Raw genomic sequence first — 16,848 nt, forward strand, 5'->3', positions numbered from 1 at the left:
ATCGATCCCAGTACCTCTGCCCGCTCAGTCTACCCCCTGGAGCTACGTTCAGGCCGCCGCTTGGGCCCACTGTTCGCTAGCATGTCTGAGGACGCACCACCTTCCACTTCTACCGCTACCGTTCTGACACCACCAGCCACCCCTTACATCCTCAGCAGCCACCAGCGTGACCTCCATCTCTTCGCTGGTCTTCGTGAAGAAGATGTGGAGGACTGGCTCGACGACTACGAGCGAGTCAGTTCCGCTAATCGGTGGGACGACCTTAACAAGCTCCGCCACGTCTCCTTCTACCTGACGGGTGTGGCGAAGACATGGTTCTGGAACCACGAGATCGACTTTACTGACTGGGCTGCCTTCAAGCAGCGGCTGCGCCAAGTATTTGGTACACCGGCCGTTCGTTCTACCATCGCAAAGAAAACCCTCGATACTCGCCAACAACAGCCAGGCGAGTCTTGCACATCGTACATAGAGGATGTTCTTGCGCTTTGCCGCCGTATGAGTTCATCTATGCCAGAGTCAGACAAAGTGCGCCACATTCTGAAAGGCATTAGATCAGTCGCCATCAATGCCCTTGCCATTAAGAACCCCGCTACAATCGCTGACGTTGTTACAACGTGTCAGCGCCTGGACGAACTCGAGTCTGTTCGCCTTCAGCCGGACGTTGGTGACTATTCTTCTACGGCGGACCCACATCTGCGTGTCGTGATACGAGCAATGATACGCGAAGAATTACAGTCAATGGGCTTGTCGTCACCATCCGTGTGCCCCAGCGCGCCTTCTAGCGCAGCCTTGCGTGACATCATCAGGGATGAACTGGCGTCCTTGACCTGCTCCACGCGCGTGCAACCCTCCGTTTCTCGTCCCCTGCCAACGTACGCGGAAGTTGCTGCCACGCCTCCAGGCAACGTCAACTCCACGGTGCCGCTGCGCACGTACGCGTCGGTTGCTGCCGCGCCTCCAATAAACATTTCGTCGATGCCGCCCGAGATTTCATCAGCCCATTTGACTGCACTGACTCCCGGATCACCTAGCCCCCTGTACTATCCGCCATGGCGTCCGTCACGTCCCACGTGCTATTACTGCGGCTATCGCGGCCATATTTCACGTTTCTGCCGCAAGCGCCAGCAGGACGAGCGTCGGGGATACATCTCCGAACGCAACTTTTCCGGTGGAGTCTCTTCCCAACGCCGGCGTTTCTCTTCACCTCCGCTCCGCTCTACTTCTCCGCCCGCATCGACTGAAGACCGAAGCACTTACCGTTCAGCCAGACGCCGCTCCCCTTCGCCGTTCCGCCGCTCCACGTCACCACTACGGCCCGTCTTCCTCAACTCTAACATTCGTCCGGAAAACTAAGCGATGCAGTTTTTGGAGGACAAACTGCATACGACACCAGGACTGATATTCCTCCAGCGCGCCCGTCTAATATGCTCTCGGTGTTTGTCCAAGGAGTGCCCGTCGATGCTTTGGTGGACACAGGTGCGACAATTTCATTTATTCACGCTGATTTATGTTCCCGTCTCAGAAAAGTCACGACGCCATACGATGGACTGACGCTAGTTGCAGCCCAAGGAGACCCTACCCTGTTCGACCTTCCGCTCTTTGCACTGCCCGTGTCCTGATCGATGATATCCTGCACCATATACAATTAGCTGTGCTGTCCCCGTGCGCTCATCAACTTATTTTAGGGTGGGCTTTTCTCTCTTCTGCTTCCGCGGCTATTTGTTGTGGCCAACGCGTCGTCCATCTTACGGACACCGACTACTTACTTGGGGAAGACAGGTACACGCCGTTGCGCCAGCTCGCTGCGGAAGATACCGAACTGCCTCCCGGCCGACAGCGCATTATTACCATTATGTCGACCGATATCGACCATGGTGACGTCTTGGTTTTGCCCTCTTCCCGTTGCCTTCATAAAGGCATCGCTTTTGCGCCAGGTGTGGTTCGATTTTACAATGGCTCGGCGCTTGTCACCGCCACGAACGCGACATCGGAGAAAATTCTCCTTCCGCAAAGCACTACAGTGGCTTGCGCGGCCGACCCAGGGCCTGTATCCGTCGTGCCCCTTACGACTATGTCTTCCAAAGACCCTACTACTTGTGCTACTGCTTCTCCCTCCGCCCTTACTGCAGCCATCAGCAGTGACTTGCCACCTTCACATATGCAGCAGCTGCTTGCTTTGTTGAACAAACACGCAAATTTATTTGATGTCCATTCGTCGACTCTGGGCCAAACCACAGCTGCAGCGCATCGCATTCACACAGACGAAGCGTCGATAGTGCGCCGACGCCCGTACCGCGTGTCTCTAGCCGAGCGGAAAATCATAGAAGAAAATGTCGCGGACATGTTACAACAGAAGGTCATCCGGCCCTCAGCTAGCCCTTGGTCATCTCCGGTTGTTTTGGTGCGGAAAAAAGACGGTTCCATGCGTTTTTGCGTCGATTACCGAGCCCTCAATAAGATCACTCGAAAGGACGTATACCCTATGCCTCGCATTGACGACGCCCTTGATTCACTACAAGGTGCAGAATACTTTTCGAGCCTCGATCTGCGTTCTGGCTATTGGCAAATTCCCATGCACGAAGACGATAAAGAAAAAACAGCGTTTGCCACCCCTGACGGACTTTACGAATTCAACGTCATGCCTTTCGGGCTATGCAATGCACCTGCGACTTTTGAACGCATGATTGATACCGTGCTGCGTAAAATAGTTACTGGATATTACTATTTGTATTTGATTCGTAGTTGAAAATTTTGATATTCGCCCACCTCTACATGTAAGTAATGGCTGAATTACTTTAATGGGGCAGTAATTGGTCACCGTACACATTTAATTAAGTTATTCTAATTGTAACCAGTTACGTTTTTTTCTCTAACATGTACAAGTCTGCTGCGTGCTGTATTATACATACACATATATATGTATAATAGAGCAATTAATGCTTGCCTCACGGAACCACCCGAGTGTCTTTCTTGTTCAAAACATTACAGTAGGAGGATAAACAGCCAACACTTTAGTATTCTTTTCGTGCTGATCGCAACTGTAAAAATTGTCTAAGTAACCCGTTTATTTACAAACATTGTACGTGTTGCGTGACAATCTGCCCCGATACATTCTTAAAAAAATACCGATAAATTGAAAAACAGAGCTTCGCTTGCTAGGTGTTTTATCACTAGACATGGCACAGGTTCCGGATTATTATGTAAGAATTTTCCTCTTTTTTATTCCATTAAGCTTGAAGAAGTTGTTGTATGTGTATCATATTTGATATGCCACGCGATGAGGGGTCAAGAGCGGTATGGTGGAGTGCTATAAAAAGCAGCATCTAGGGACATACGTTCACAGGTATTGTGTATATTTTTTTGTAGCGAAAGCTGGCCGGTGGCAGCACCGCGAGCTGAGCCGTTGCCTAGCAACCGCTGCAGCTGGCAGCATTTCTTTTTTCTCTATGGTCTGACCACGCCGCAAGCGGCGTCTGACACGCGTCTTTCGCCCGGCGAACTGCTTCACTGGAGAATGTCCGGAATTCCAAGCGCGCGAAGCTAGCGTCGGAGCCTGAGGAACAGCTAGCCGTTCGGCTCGCAAAACGCTTGGACTAGTCGGCTTATAATTTGTACCTGGCTTATATCGATGAGTGTATACCTAAGTATACTAATTACAGCTAAATCAAAGGCTAACCAAGTGAGACCAAGACTTAACCAGGCTAAACCAAGCTTTCGCATTGCATATCCAGGGTTAGCTGAGCTAAGCCGCAGCCAATTTTTTAGTTGCGGGGACCGTTTCTCCGGGGACTTGCGTTACCGTGCCGGAAGTAGCGTGGTTATCCGTAAAGCTGATAAACATCAGCGTCCTTTAAGTATTTCCTTTCTTTTTTCCTGAAAACGTCAGAGGTGCGTGCGTAATTTTCCTTCGTCATTAAAACAAATATGTCCTAGTATATTGCATTCCGCCAGACAGGCGTCGTCTTGGCAAGAGTTCTTGGCCTCGTTCAAGCGTAGAAATTTTCAAGGACTTATTTGCGGCATTCTTGGCATTCGATTTGTTGTGATTTTGCATTTGCGTGCGGTCGTTGCAGAGAGGGCTGCGACTGATCCGTTTCGAGAAACCCGTTGAAGTACGTTCGCATGTGATGGTATGCCACAACGACTGGCTGTTGTCAATACGAATACTTTGTGCCTCGTCATTGGCTAGCAAAGGTACCAGACTGGCATGACACCACAAAGTTGGCGAACTTTGTGGTGCCTTTGTGCTTGAACTAGGTGAACTACTAAGGAAACTTTGTAAGAATGCATGAATTACGCTAAGGCCTGTCTGATCATTGAAGACACGAACACGAGATGAAGTTTCGTCTGACGGAAGTCCAGCAAGTGCTTGTGTAGCCGACAACATGAACGCTATTACAAACGGAAGAGAGCGTCGCCGCTGTGGGCTGAAGGAAATATTTATTTTTCTTCCTTTATGCTCACCACTTGCGACACCAGCGCTGACATCGATCTCGCGCGGAAAGTTCGATCACCTGAAATCAGTACACTGCGGTCAGAGCCAACATAGCTGAAATCGGCAGTGTATAAAACTGTTTAGGACGTCGTGTTATTTTTCAGAAGGCCGACCCCTGTAATCTGATGCGAATTGTATCGGAGTCTTCCATGTGGCTGCTGACAACGGATGGTCTCAGCGCAGAGCATCAGTCAAGGTTGCTCTCTTCTTGAAATGAGTTATAAGCGGCCAGGGGCCTTCTTCCAGCACTAACCTGACAGAAAATGTTAATCGGCATCCTCAAGACATTTTGTTGCCGTTCACACCATTTTTATTTTCCATTCCCCCAGATTTTGCAAGATTGCATGCATCTAAAACGTGGGCTACCCGGCATAAGTGGAGCTTGCTGTTCTGGAGTAGACGTTTTGTTCTTTTTCTTTCTTCTCAGCAGATAATCGAATCACAGCCTTATTCGCTGTCTCATGTAACCAGTCTGCGAGGCACCCCATGGGGCACCGTCGTACATATAGAAACGTACATGCTACCCTTGAAACACGATTACTTCAAATGTTCCTTCATGAAAATGTATATGAACGAAAAATGAGAAAGAATAAATGTGGGATGGGCCAAATCTTGTACAAATGACATCATATTGTCGTGCCTATAGCGTGCGCATCCTACGAGCAAGTCTGTGACATCCAGCGACCTCAGACGCTTCGCGCGTTGTTGTCATTTCCCTGAAACAGCGGTGCTGTAAATGGTCGTAAGGTACTTGACGCTTGGAAACTCATGAGAGTGTTCTTGGGTCACAGGCTGGCAAGCAACATGTTGCACTGTTCGCAAATGCCTGACAACTTGTAAATTTTCCTTTGTGTGGCAGTATCATATATTGTTTGGTATTTTAGCTGACACGAAGTTCGAAGGATGCTGAGCCTATGTCTCCCCGTACTGCCTCGTTCAGTAGTTTTAAAATGAGCCCGTAAATATATCGTCTTCAAGCAGTCCCAATTAATATTTAGCCCTGATTGCACTCCAACCGTAAGTCCGGGAATCCATGACTTTTCCTCACGCCCCGCCAAGCGATAGAGCGGTGTCACCGCTTGGCAGATCCTGTGGAACCACGGTTAGCGTAGATTGTTACGGTTAGCGACACGGTTAGCGACATCTGTTAATATCTAGTGCGCACACGTGCACACCACGGAGTAGAATACCCAGGACTGCTGACTTGCCCAATAAGGCTGTCTAACTAATATCCTGCCAATTCCACTTTTTTTGAGCAACATATAGAGGGCGGTTGAAATTTAACGCTCTCAGTAGCAACCAGACGCAGCGTGCGGCCTCCTGTTTCCTCTCAGAACCCTGGCGACCTCGCGGGGGCTCTTAACCACGGCAATGAGTCTATCGCGCCCTCTTTCATGTGTTGATATTGAGTGAAGAACGCATTTAGATGACACGCCTTCCACTTGAAGGCCATCACGTTTCGCTGTGATGGCATGGCCCGATGGTATCGTTCCTTTTCGCACGATGGTTGTTATAACTTCCGGTCCTGTCCGCATAGAGGCGTGCACGTTTTGGCGATAATGAAGAAGGTAAGGTTGCACGTTAGAAAGGTGCGAGTAAGAAAGGAGACGGGCAGAAGAAGAGATCCCGGTAGTAATTTAAAGCAGTTAGGCGCGACGCTTCGTTGAAACATTAGTTGAGGCGCTGAACCGTGCCCCAACATGACAGAAGAAAGGAGCGCTGATTTTTTCTTCTTTTTGAAACACATTATTTACTAGTTGGACGCGCCAAATGCATCGCAAAATAGGCGAGTCGGTGCCCATTTATTTCTTCCTCAGTGGAGCGCACATGTGTTTATGGCGTGCGTGTCGTCTAAAGATTTTTTTCCTGGATGTAGTGAACTCGTAATAACAGAGGTATTTGTATTCCGATAGCAATTATATGAACACTTCAAGCGGATTTCTGCCGTCGGCGTCGCCATCGCCGTGAGGTTCCGTATAAATATAGTGCCTAGAATATACTTACTAGTGTGCCGACCGCGGGCTTTCCGGTGGCACAGAGAATGATGCCTTCCGCCGGCGGCCACCAGACGGCGATAGCCGTAGGGACCGTGCTATGCCGAGTGGCGTCTCTAGCCAACGCGCGCGTGTGTGAGAGACGCCGATGGGCTGTCCCAGCCCTTTTCGTTCTGCGGAACGTTGGTTGAGGTGCAAAGCATAATCGAAAGAATATGATTTCGTTGCACTTACAAACGATCGTACGTACACTTATCATTATAACGCTACACGATATCGGGTGTTTCTGCGAAAAATACCAATAAATAAATACGTGGTTTCCGAAGAAGTGTAACTTTTTTCTACAGTAAACTATTACATGCGAGACATGTCCACAAATGCTAAATTCACACCAATTCGTATCTAATTACCATACATTTGCTAATGATCTGTTTAACCACTTAAATGCACTTATTACGACTCACGGTAATTAAACAGGGCACATTTTCATGGGCGACACACCGTCGACTAATTTTGAACGAGCGCTCAATGTAGCAATTATTAAAGTGTTTCTCACAAGCGACAGCCGCCATAGTTGGCCTTGGATCTGCCCTCTTATATTCTTCTCCCACTCAGCTAAACGAACTGGGTCAGCGGGCGCACTGAATAACGAGACTTGCATGTTGTTTGAGCGGTATCCAGTCGTACAAAACAGTGGCTGTCTTTACGCCTTTTCTGCGATGACATCGCGGTTCCGTCCGTGAACAGACACAAGTGTGAACCAAGCGCACAGAAAAGAAAGCAATGGCATGCGGAGGCACCACACGCTGCTTGCTCGAAATCAACAACACGCCGCAACCGACTGCGCTTGCGAGCGCGCATCCGAAGTGCATCCAAAGCGCAAGCGACGCGTGATGCGCCGCTCGGTTAGCACGGTGCCAAAGAGTGTCGCCGTCTGGTGGCCTCCGGCGGAAGGCATCACCGGCGGTGTCAGCGTCTCCCATTGAAAACGCCCTGGCGGTCGGCACACTATATATAGTAAGTATATTCTAGGCACTATAGTATAAAGTCCAAGAGCGAACGCACAGCGGAAAGCAAACGCGACTTGGGGCTATGGCAGGGAGGGAGGCGGGGCGACGGTGTTCTGCGGCACCAAATGCGTATCTTGCAACCCGGCGCAAGGGGAACTGGCCACTCAATCTCCCACGCGAAAGGAGGAAAGCGGGAAGGCAGCGCGGAAGGGAGGGGGGGGGGCAGCTTCTACTTTGCCAACAATTGCGCTTGTACTTTCCCTGGCTGTGGCGGTCGCCCGCACCGTCTCTTAAAAGCGATCTACACACGGCTCTGATCCTTTGTATGCGCTGTGCATTCGCCGCTCAGTTTCCGTTGAAGCGATAGACCGCACGAATCTATGCTCGCTGCGGCGGCTGCGCTTGCTGCCAGCGTTTTGACAGTTGTTGTCTGCGGTCATTGAGTGTGATCTATTCATGTTTGCTTGTGCGCTGCTGACACCACGCTTGTTAATTGAGTTAGTAAGCGAATGTGTCCAAGTTTATGCAGCCAATAAAACTACTATCCCTACTCCGAATAGCTCTCTACTAATTTGCTATTGCAATTGATGCTTCGCCTTTCGGGCGAAACTGCAACATTTTTCTTTGAATGGAAGTGTTTTGTAATATTTTAGCGGCAATATTACATCATGGACTGTTCGTGACGAGCGCCCACTATGTGATGGTCGTACTGCCCACTGGCCACAACCATTTCAATTTTATGACCGCTCAGGGCCTCAAACACATTATACGGAGGGATTTTGACGTCCTTTTGAACAAACGAAGGTATTGCTGCGGTACGTGAACTCAACGCTCTAGAGACTCCTTGTCTCAGTGTACCGATTGCTTCCCAATCTTTACATTTACACCTAACGCGAATCAGGGAGCCTGAAGATCGCTCGCCATCAGAAAAAAGAATACTTAAATGCCCATGTCCTATCGCGTGTTACACGTGATCATAAGCGTACAATTATTGACTAAGGTTTATGGCGACCAGATTTAGCTGTGCCTGCCCTTTGGCTAAACTTGAGGATTATGGTTTTGATTCCGCCACAGTTCTAGCTCCACTTTGTGTTGCAAATTGTCGAAACTTGACAGCACTTAGCAGGCGTTCTATGCGACCGATGGGTACAAGACTAAAGACTAGGTTGTTTTAGGCACCACATTGAGGAACATCACGGCGTGTGTAGTGTTTAAAGGTAGAACTGTCTTCGGTGTGCACAAAGAAATATCTCATATTTAGCGGGGATCCAGCGATACACTTGACTACTAAAGCCAACCGATTTATGATTATCAAAGCAACTATGAGGTAAATGGGAATATATGTTAGTGGTCATACATATTGTTTAGGTGCTTAATTCGTAGCTTGCTTTAATTTAAAAATCGGTTTCTATCTAGTTTATATCCCAGTTCGCTTCAAAAGGAACTGGGAGTTGCAAAACATCAGTGCTATTTCAAAGCATTTTCATAATACCTTGCGCAGAGAGAGAGAGAGAGAGATAAAAGGCAGGCAAGGACGTTAACCAGTCAAGAGTCCGGTTGGCTACCCTACACTTGGGGAAGGGAGAAGGGGAATAGAAAGAAAGAAGAGAGAGAGAGGTGTAGAGAGACGTGCGCGGACAGCACTACCGAGTCAAAGGCGTTCGCACGAGCAGACGTTTTCAAAAAGCACAAAAGTGCCTTCGCAGAGCGAGAAACGTCTATAGGGGTGTCGAAGCACACCATTTGGCCAGGGATAAGCGATTTCGATGACCCAAAAGTGGTATTCCTTATGAGGTAAACGACCTTGCTTGTTCGAAGTGTTCGAGAAAGCTAAAGCCGGTGTCCATACGAAAATGGTGTATGTGTTATCAGTACTTGTTAACTGCAGAATATACGACACATTGCTACCTTTAGAAGCTCGACTTGTAGCCCTCTTAACTAGGCTAATTGTGCCATCCTGAGCATTAGTTCCTAGTGCATCCGCGCGCCATGTGAACTCCACGGTTAGAATTTGTAAATTGCAACATGGGCCATAAGTTAACATGTTAAAAACCTCATTGGTGAATTTTTGGTAAGTAGTCCATTATGCATTTCCATTTTTTGTGCAAGTAATGTCCGCCTCTTTGAGTAGACCAGCTCATGAATTATAATTGTGCTATCTACAACACGCAACCTTTAAAATTTTTTTGAAAGTGTTTGCTGAAACACCCCGTATTTATAGCCTCTGCATGCAAGAGGCGATGTTTCCATCCCTAATGCGTAAATGTTGTAAATAATTAGAAGAGCTTTATTTATTTTAATTTGTCGCCAGTCGTTAGCATTGCCTACTGGAAAGAGAATCAATATTGAGACAGATATCTTTCACGTGCTTTTCACATGCCGTTGATAGAAGACTCTGCTGAAGGGGTCACTCAAGTCTGCACGTTTTTTTTTTCAGTGTCAAAAAACACGCAAAGTAATTTGAAGTGAGGTGAACATAAATCAACATATTCATTCTCTAGGTATAGGCTATTCATTTAGTTGGCTACCTCCTTCTCTTTAAAAAATGTAATAAACTTTGTCCTTTGTATATATTTAAATATATTGTGTCTGTGCGTGGTGTTCTCAGCGGAAAAAAAATTAAAGTGAGGAAACACGGAAGAGGTAGCCGCCGCAGGTGCTTCTAATGCGCTTGTCCTCCTATTGTCAGGATTTGCCGAAATAAAGCGAAAGTATAAATTAAAAGCCGTGCACGTCCACGCCAACAATGGTGCCGTAAGCTTTTAGCCACAACAAAAGTGAAAATGTGGAGGCAACGCAAGAGAATTCTCAAATTATGTGGGTAACAGAACTCCGGTAATCACATTGTAGGGGCCGGGGGGGCGCTCAGCCCCCCCGGGAAAATTCCGGAGGGGGCTCGAGCCCCCCCCCCCCCCCCCCGCCCCCCTCCCCCCGCCCCCGTAGTCGGCGCCTATGGATTATGCCAAGAAATCTGCGAGTCTTCTCATAAGGGATTATCTGGCCTTTTATAGAGATGGCGTAGGGTGTCATTGGTTTGCGGGTGAATGCCACCAGTGCACATTTGTCTGACGAGATTTCAAGACCTTGGTGTCGGAGGTCAGTGTAGCAGCTTTTTGAAGTCTTGTACGTATCTGAGGGCGTGTCACACCTGAAGTCCATATACATATGTCGTCTGCGTACATTGATATCTTGATCGCTGCTGGCAGATGTTCAACGTGACCAATGAGTGTGAGGTTGAATAGGGTGGGGCTTAGTGCTACACCTTGAGGGACGCCTCGGTAGGTGTAGTGTCGTACGGTTTGACCATCGCCGGTACACACAAAGAACGATCTCATAAAAAGGTAATGAGAAATCCATCGAAAAACACGACCACCTAAGCGAACCATCTCAAGAGCATCGAGGATAGCCTCGTGAGATACGTTATCGTATGCCCCCTTGACATCCAAGAACAAAGCTGCAGACAATCTTTTACATGACTTTTGATGTTGTACATACGTATCGAGATCAACAACACTATCTATTGATGCGCGATCTCGACGAAAACCTGACGAAATCTGGGACAAGAAAAGTTCGGGCCAAGGCGGGTGCAGTGCTTAGCGATTCAAACGCGATAATTCGACCAGATGGCAACCGGTGATTTTAGCACCCCCAGTGATTGCTGGGTGATAGCTGGGGGAGGGGGGGGGGGCATATGCAGTCAGAATGTGTCACAAAGCCTCTCGCTTTCACCGTATACCACAATGCATCAACTCAGCGCCCCAGCGCACACCTGTGGCGTAAAAAAAAAAAAAAACAGAAAACGTCCACAGCCGTACGTTTTGAGTATTGCATTTTAATCAATGAGCACTGTAGACGAGATGCTGCAAAAGTCAGGTGCTTTGAGTCTCTGCGAAAATTGTAAAGGCACGTTTTTCCCAAAGCATGCTGTACTGGTTGACGCACCAGCTGCATATTCACCGCCTAGACATCGCATTTCCAGTGCGATGCCTAAAACATAAATATGATTAAATTTATTGGCGTAATGAGCGACTGCACTGGAAATTATAAGCACATTTACACGTATTAGGCCAGGACTCTCGCACTTTGGTGAGTATGAAACCAGGAAACAACTAAAGCAACGAAATGACAGGCTGAAAGGCCGACTCAAGCGAGCTCTGATGGGCGCAACATTTAATTGCTTTTCCTTTACACATCTGGACGGGGCATCGATGCAGCATCCGTATCAGCCGGAACATTAATCGCGGAAGGAGGTTGCGTCCAACGTAGTGGCTGGTTCAGGGCGCGTGGCACGTAAAACGAATATGGTGTCTGCGTGAGCGGACGTTGGACTCTACTAGTATCGGCCAGATTAAATCTAAATTCCGGTGGAGCTAGAGTGTTTTATAGGCATCGTCCTCAGATTGAAAAAAATTTTCTACAATCGATGCGTCGTCCTTTCGGACAACCGAGAAGTCTAGCTTGACGAATACTTTGTTAGTGCGAAGTAGTTACAGCTGGTGCCTTGGAGGTAGCAGTACAAGTTCTTAGTGTAAACCTCTGTGTAGCAATTATTCTGTTTCTTAAACGTACTAATGAGTGCTCCACGTATGCTGCCGAACTACATTATTGCTGTAAGGATTTACTGCACATCAGTAGTGGTAGTTTATTTAACAGTCTCACTCTGTAGGGATGCCGACTACGTGCACATCCGTTATTTTTCAGTACCACAATAAATAAATCAAATCAAGAGTGGGATTTCAGTCTCGTTACAGAAAGCCAAGAAGCGTCGATCAAGTAGTGGATAGAGCAAGGAGTCAAGGTAGAGTGACTGCACCTGAAAAGCAGTGGTGCCGGTTTTGATCCTCCGGACAGAATAATGTGTTATTCGTTTATTCCGTAGCAAACCGCTTGGATTTCCTTGTTATGTTATATGCAAGCTTATGTGTCTACCGCGTTTTCCTTTAATGACACACGAAATATAAAGAAAAAAAAAGCAAGGCCAATCATCAGCGTTTGCGAAACTATTCAGTGGTAAAGTGCGGTCGCATTACCTTGACGGTAACGTAACGTCTTTTCTACCACAGCAGGGTGAATCGCAATTCAACGTACACAAGTAGATTCACTGGCGCACCGAGGAGTGACGACAGTATACGATTCCAAATCATCACTAGTATAGTTACTCTCAAAAGATTTGACATGGCCGGACGTTATTTTAGGCCCTTGGCCAAACGCTCCATCGAGTGTCAAGGCCATCCAGGCGTTGCTGAACTTTTTAAAAAGTACGGGCCTGGACTGGAGGCTTTGAGCATGCCAAATTGCTTGCCATATGTTTTACATCCTCCTTTTCTCGTCATCGTCACCCATCATGCGCCTCTTTCTTCCCTCTTTCTTTCCCTCTTCCCCTTCCCCCAACGCCGAGTAGCTGGCTAGAGGAATTTACCTCAGGCCGACCTCTCTGCATTTCGCATCATTAAGCTTCTCTCTCTCTCTCTCTTGACATGGCGTCAAATTATAATCTGACGAGACGAATGCTTTACCGTGCAATTTCTATCCCCTTGCACATAACTGTTTAAGGCGACGAAGGCACTGAAGTTACTCGACTACACGGGATTCCTTTGTGATCCCATACTTTGCATCACATGCGTTTGGCGCACGTTGAAGAAACCGAAGTGATTAAATTAATCTGGAGCCTTAAACTACGGCGTCTCTCATAACCCACTGTGCAGCTTCGTGACGTTAAAACCCACAATTTGTTTTTTAACCGGAGATAGAGGAGACGACGGACACGATCGCTCTCCCGTCTCCTCTTACCGCGTTCAAAAACTATATTTCCTTGGCACGGGTATGTAACAACCGGCCAAATTTAGCACACTGTCCACCTTAGCATTTCTGCGTCTGGCCTATGTGACAGCATGTCTCCGCTCAGGTCTACTTAATTGCTTATCGATAGAAAAATATTACGTCACTTTCGAAAGTAAGGAATGATTGAACCGGGAGTGTTCAGGGTATCTGTATTTAAAAGAGAGACCCAAATACATGAACGTGCAGTAAGATGTGCAAGTCGCGCTGACGTCACGGATGCACCAGTTCGAGCGCGAAATTTGGAGAATGAAAACTTTACCTGTATGTTCTCCGATAACAATTTATCTATTTCTGAAAAAAAAAAATGCAAACAAGTTATCTTAAGAATTCTGTGGTTTACTGTTTCCTCTCATTAGCCCCCCCCCCCCCCCCCTCCCTATTAAACATATCACGAGTCTGAAGGTGAACTCATAGTTGCGTTAAAGAAGCGTGGCTAGAAAAATTACACTGCTATATGTTGAGTGCTGTTTGAGTTTGATGTCCCAAAGCAACAATAGGGCTATGAGAACTAGCTGTGGATTGATTCGGACCACCTGTAAGCAGCGGCCAGGGAATATAGGAGTGACGGCGTGTGTGTGTGTGTGTGTGTGTGTGTGTGTGTGTGTGTGTGTGTGTGTGTGTGTGTGTGCACGCGCGTTTGTTTTCACCACTGCGCAGGACCACGCACGTATCATAGATGTCTCGTTTCCTTTTTAATGCAGAATGCCTTCATTAACTGACGTGCCAACGCATCTTTGCGTCTGCTGGCTATGCGGGTGCTAAAAGGACTTGGATTGCACATGCAGGGAACACAGGGGATAGGCAAACGTGCAGAAATATTAGCCTTGATAGAAAAGTTATGCTCCCTTCATGTTTAGCAGCAGAACTTCACAGCCATTGAGACACCGCGGCGAGTATTCAGGTTGCTCAGTTTTCGGTGCATAGGCAACGTGCAGAAATCTTAGCCTTGATAGAAAAGTTATGCTCCCTTCATGTTTAGCAGCAGAACTTCACAGCCATTGAGACACCGCGGCGAGTATTCAGGTTGCTCAGTTTTCGTGCATAAAAACAAGCCGTCCATCGTAGACTTTGTTTCTGTAGTATGAGCTGACGTAATATATCACAGGGAACATTAAACAAGCAGTTACAGTGGAGGCATGTCAAATTGCAAACAAGTAAGATGCCAAAGCATTTTTAATGAGTCCCCGCTACGCAGCGCCACCTAAAAAATGGTGGCACTGCCGATAAATAGACACATGGCAAATCGAAAAACTTTCAAGGTTATATGTAATTGCAGTACGTCTAAGAAGAACCTGGCGGTTCGGTAGCTGGGGCGATATAAACTCCGCAAGTTTTTTCCTTTGAGATTAACGAAGCAGACCGTGACTACAGTCACGATCCCAACTGAGCTACCAGCAGTGGAAAGAAGGGAAGCGAAGAGAAGGGTAGGCTTTGGAGAGGTGGCCAAATGAGAGGCTAATGATAAGTTTTTTAGTTGAGATCTGCACCAGTGTGGCTTCGTAATGGTCGAGCACCGCTGTGGTCCCCGATGTGTCAATGAAAAAGTACAAGGAAGTTCGGCAGCGGCTACGAAAATGGGAGCAATTTCCACAACCTTACATTGCTTCTGCCGCCTCTGGGCACCCGCCTCATTGGTGGCAATATCGTCTCCACAGGTGAAATGCAGCGCAATAATTTCATTTGCTGTGCGCTGTCATAGAACCCCTCGTTTACTTTATAGTTGTAGCAGCCACTAGGTATTGACGAGCAAGGTGCGTAGTGAGTGTTTATGTTGAAGACGACAGAAAAATACCTGGCCATGCACCTCGTTATGTAGTACGTATAGACCTTTTCCATAATACCGACGACCCTGTGCGCGCATTCAGTTTCTGCCGCCATCGTGTGGCACAGACGAGCGGGAGAGCGCAGGATGAGCGTAGAAAGTTTGTATGTCACATGCGCTGTGATACATCTTTCATTAAGTTTGGCGTGGCGTTCTTACATAACCAGTGTTCGCCGCATGATGTGGCCTTGCGAGAGCGTCACTACCCGCAACGTGATACGTGGAATATCTTGGCATATGATCCCGCGCTTGCCCCACAAACTCGTGGCTGGCTACTCCAAATTGATAACGGTGACGGAGAGAAGACTTCACTACAGGGGCTACGACTTTTTCCCAGTTTCGGGTCAATCAGAGCAAACTGCACGAAAAAGAGGAATGCAAACCAAGAAGCGCTGCATGCTGCGATCGCTTGTGTGTTCGTGTGGCAGAGTAAAAGTGTGGTCCAACATCCACCAGAGTATTAGGCCATACGACCTAGTCAGCTTGTCGTAGCCACTGTTGCCGGAATCTCATCTTTATTTCAAGAAACACGGCTTTGGGCGAGTGACGCAGCTCATTAGGACGATGCTGTAACTCATGAATGTGAAAAAATGATAACTAGGCATCTGTGCGCTGCACACATTACTTTAAATATACTGAGTGACTTGTGAATCAAAGCTGCTGTACCTAACTGTTACAATTAGTGCAAAATACGGGCGAACGATAGGCATGGGCGTGCAGTGGTCGAGTTCACATGTGAAGCCGGTGTATTCAACACCATATTTAATATGGCACATTTAAACGCCTTACGGCCCAAAGTCTACACGTAAACACAGTGCTTGCATAGCGGAATGTAGCTGTATGCTGACATGTCGTATTTCTGTGCGTGAACGTTGGGAAAATAGCACAAAACATAACAGAATGTGGTCGGGCAGGCGACTGACAAATAGAGCCTGCCGATGTCTATCGCTCACAATGGCGGCCAAAAGCTGGCCTCCAGAACTGTCAACCCAGCGCAGGGTTGTCGGCATTGTGCAAATTCCCCTGTAACGTGATATTGCGCATTACTTGCGCCTTCAACAATATTTTCTCGCAATGAAATACTTGCGACAGTTAGTCATAACAACGCGTTTATTAAAGGCGACAACATCTCCTGAATATCATATACAGTAAAATACCACTTGAACGAACGTCAGTTAAACGAACTATTCAGTTGTACGAACTTTTTTTATATCCCCCGCCGAAGCGCCATTGGACCCAACGCTAACGCATTTCAGTTTACCGAAATATAGTGCAGAGCGCATTTAAGTTCTACCAACATATTTTGTGACACCAACCGATGCCTCCCACGTCATATTGATCACAAGTACAACCGCACTTTCTGTAGCATAGCTTTAACCGTGGCCTTCGCGTGAAGTTCCGCCAGCGGCCACCGGCGCCCAGCGCGGGGGCCATTATTTTACGCTGATAACGGTGCTTCATACCCCGTGACGAACAGTCGGACCCCTTCGGCTTTGAACTGGATTGGCTGGCTACGTACGTATTATTGCGATAGCAATTATATGGACACTTCAACCGGATTTCTGCCGTCGGCGTCGCCGTCGCCGTCGCCGTGAGGTTCCGTATAGATAAGATCTTCACCGCGCGCCGTATGCCCGAGCGGAAGCGTGCGGGGACGCGCGCTATCACGGAGAGCGAACGCACTCA

Source organism: Dermacentor silvarum, chromosome 1, assembly GCF_013339745.2.
Source record: "Dermacentor silvarum isolate Dsil-2018 chromosome 1, BIME_Dsil_1.4, whole genome shotgun sequence".
Lineage (NCBI taxonomy): Eukaryota > Metazoa > Arthropoda > Arachnida > Ixodida > Ixodidae > Dermacentor > Dermacentor silvarum.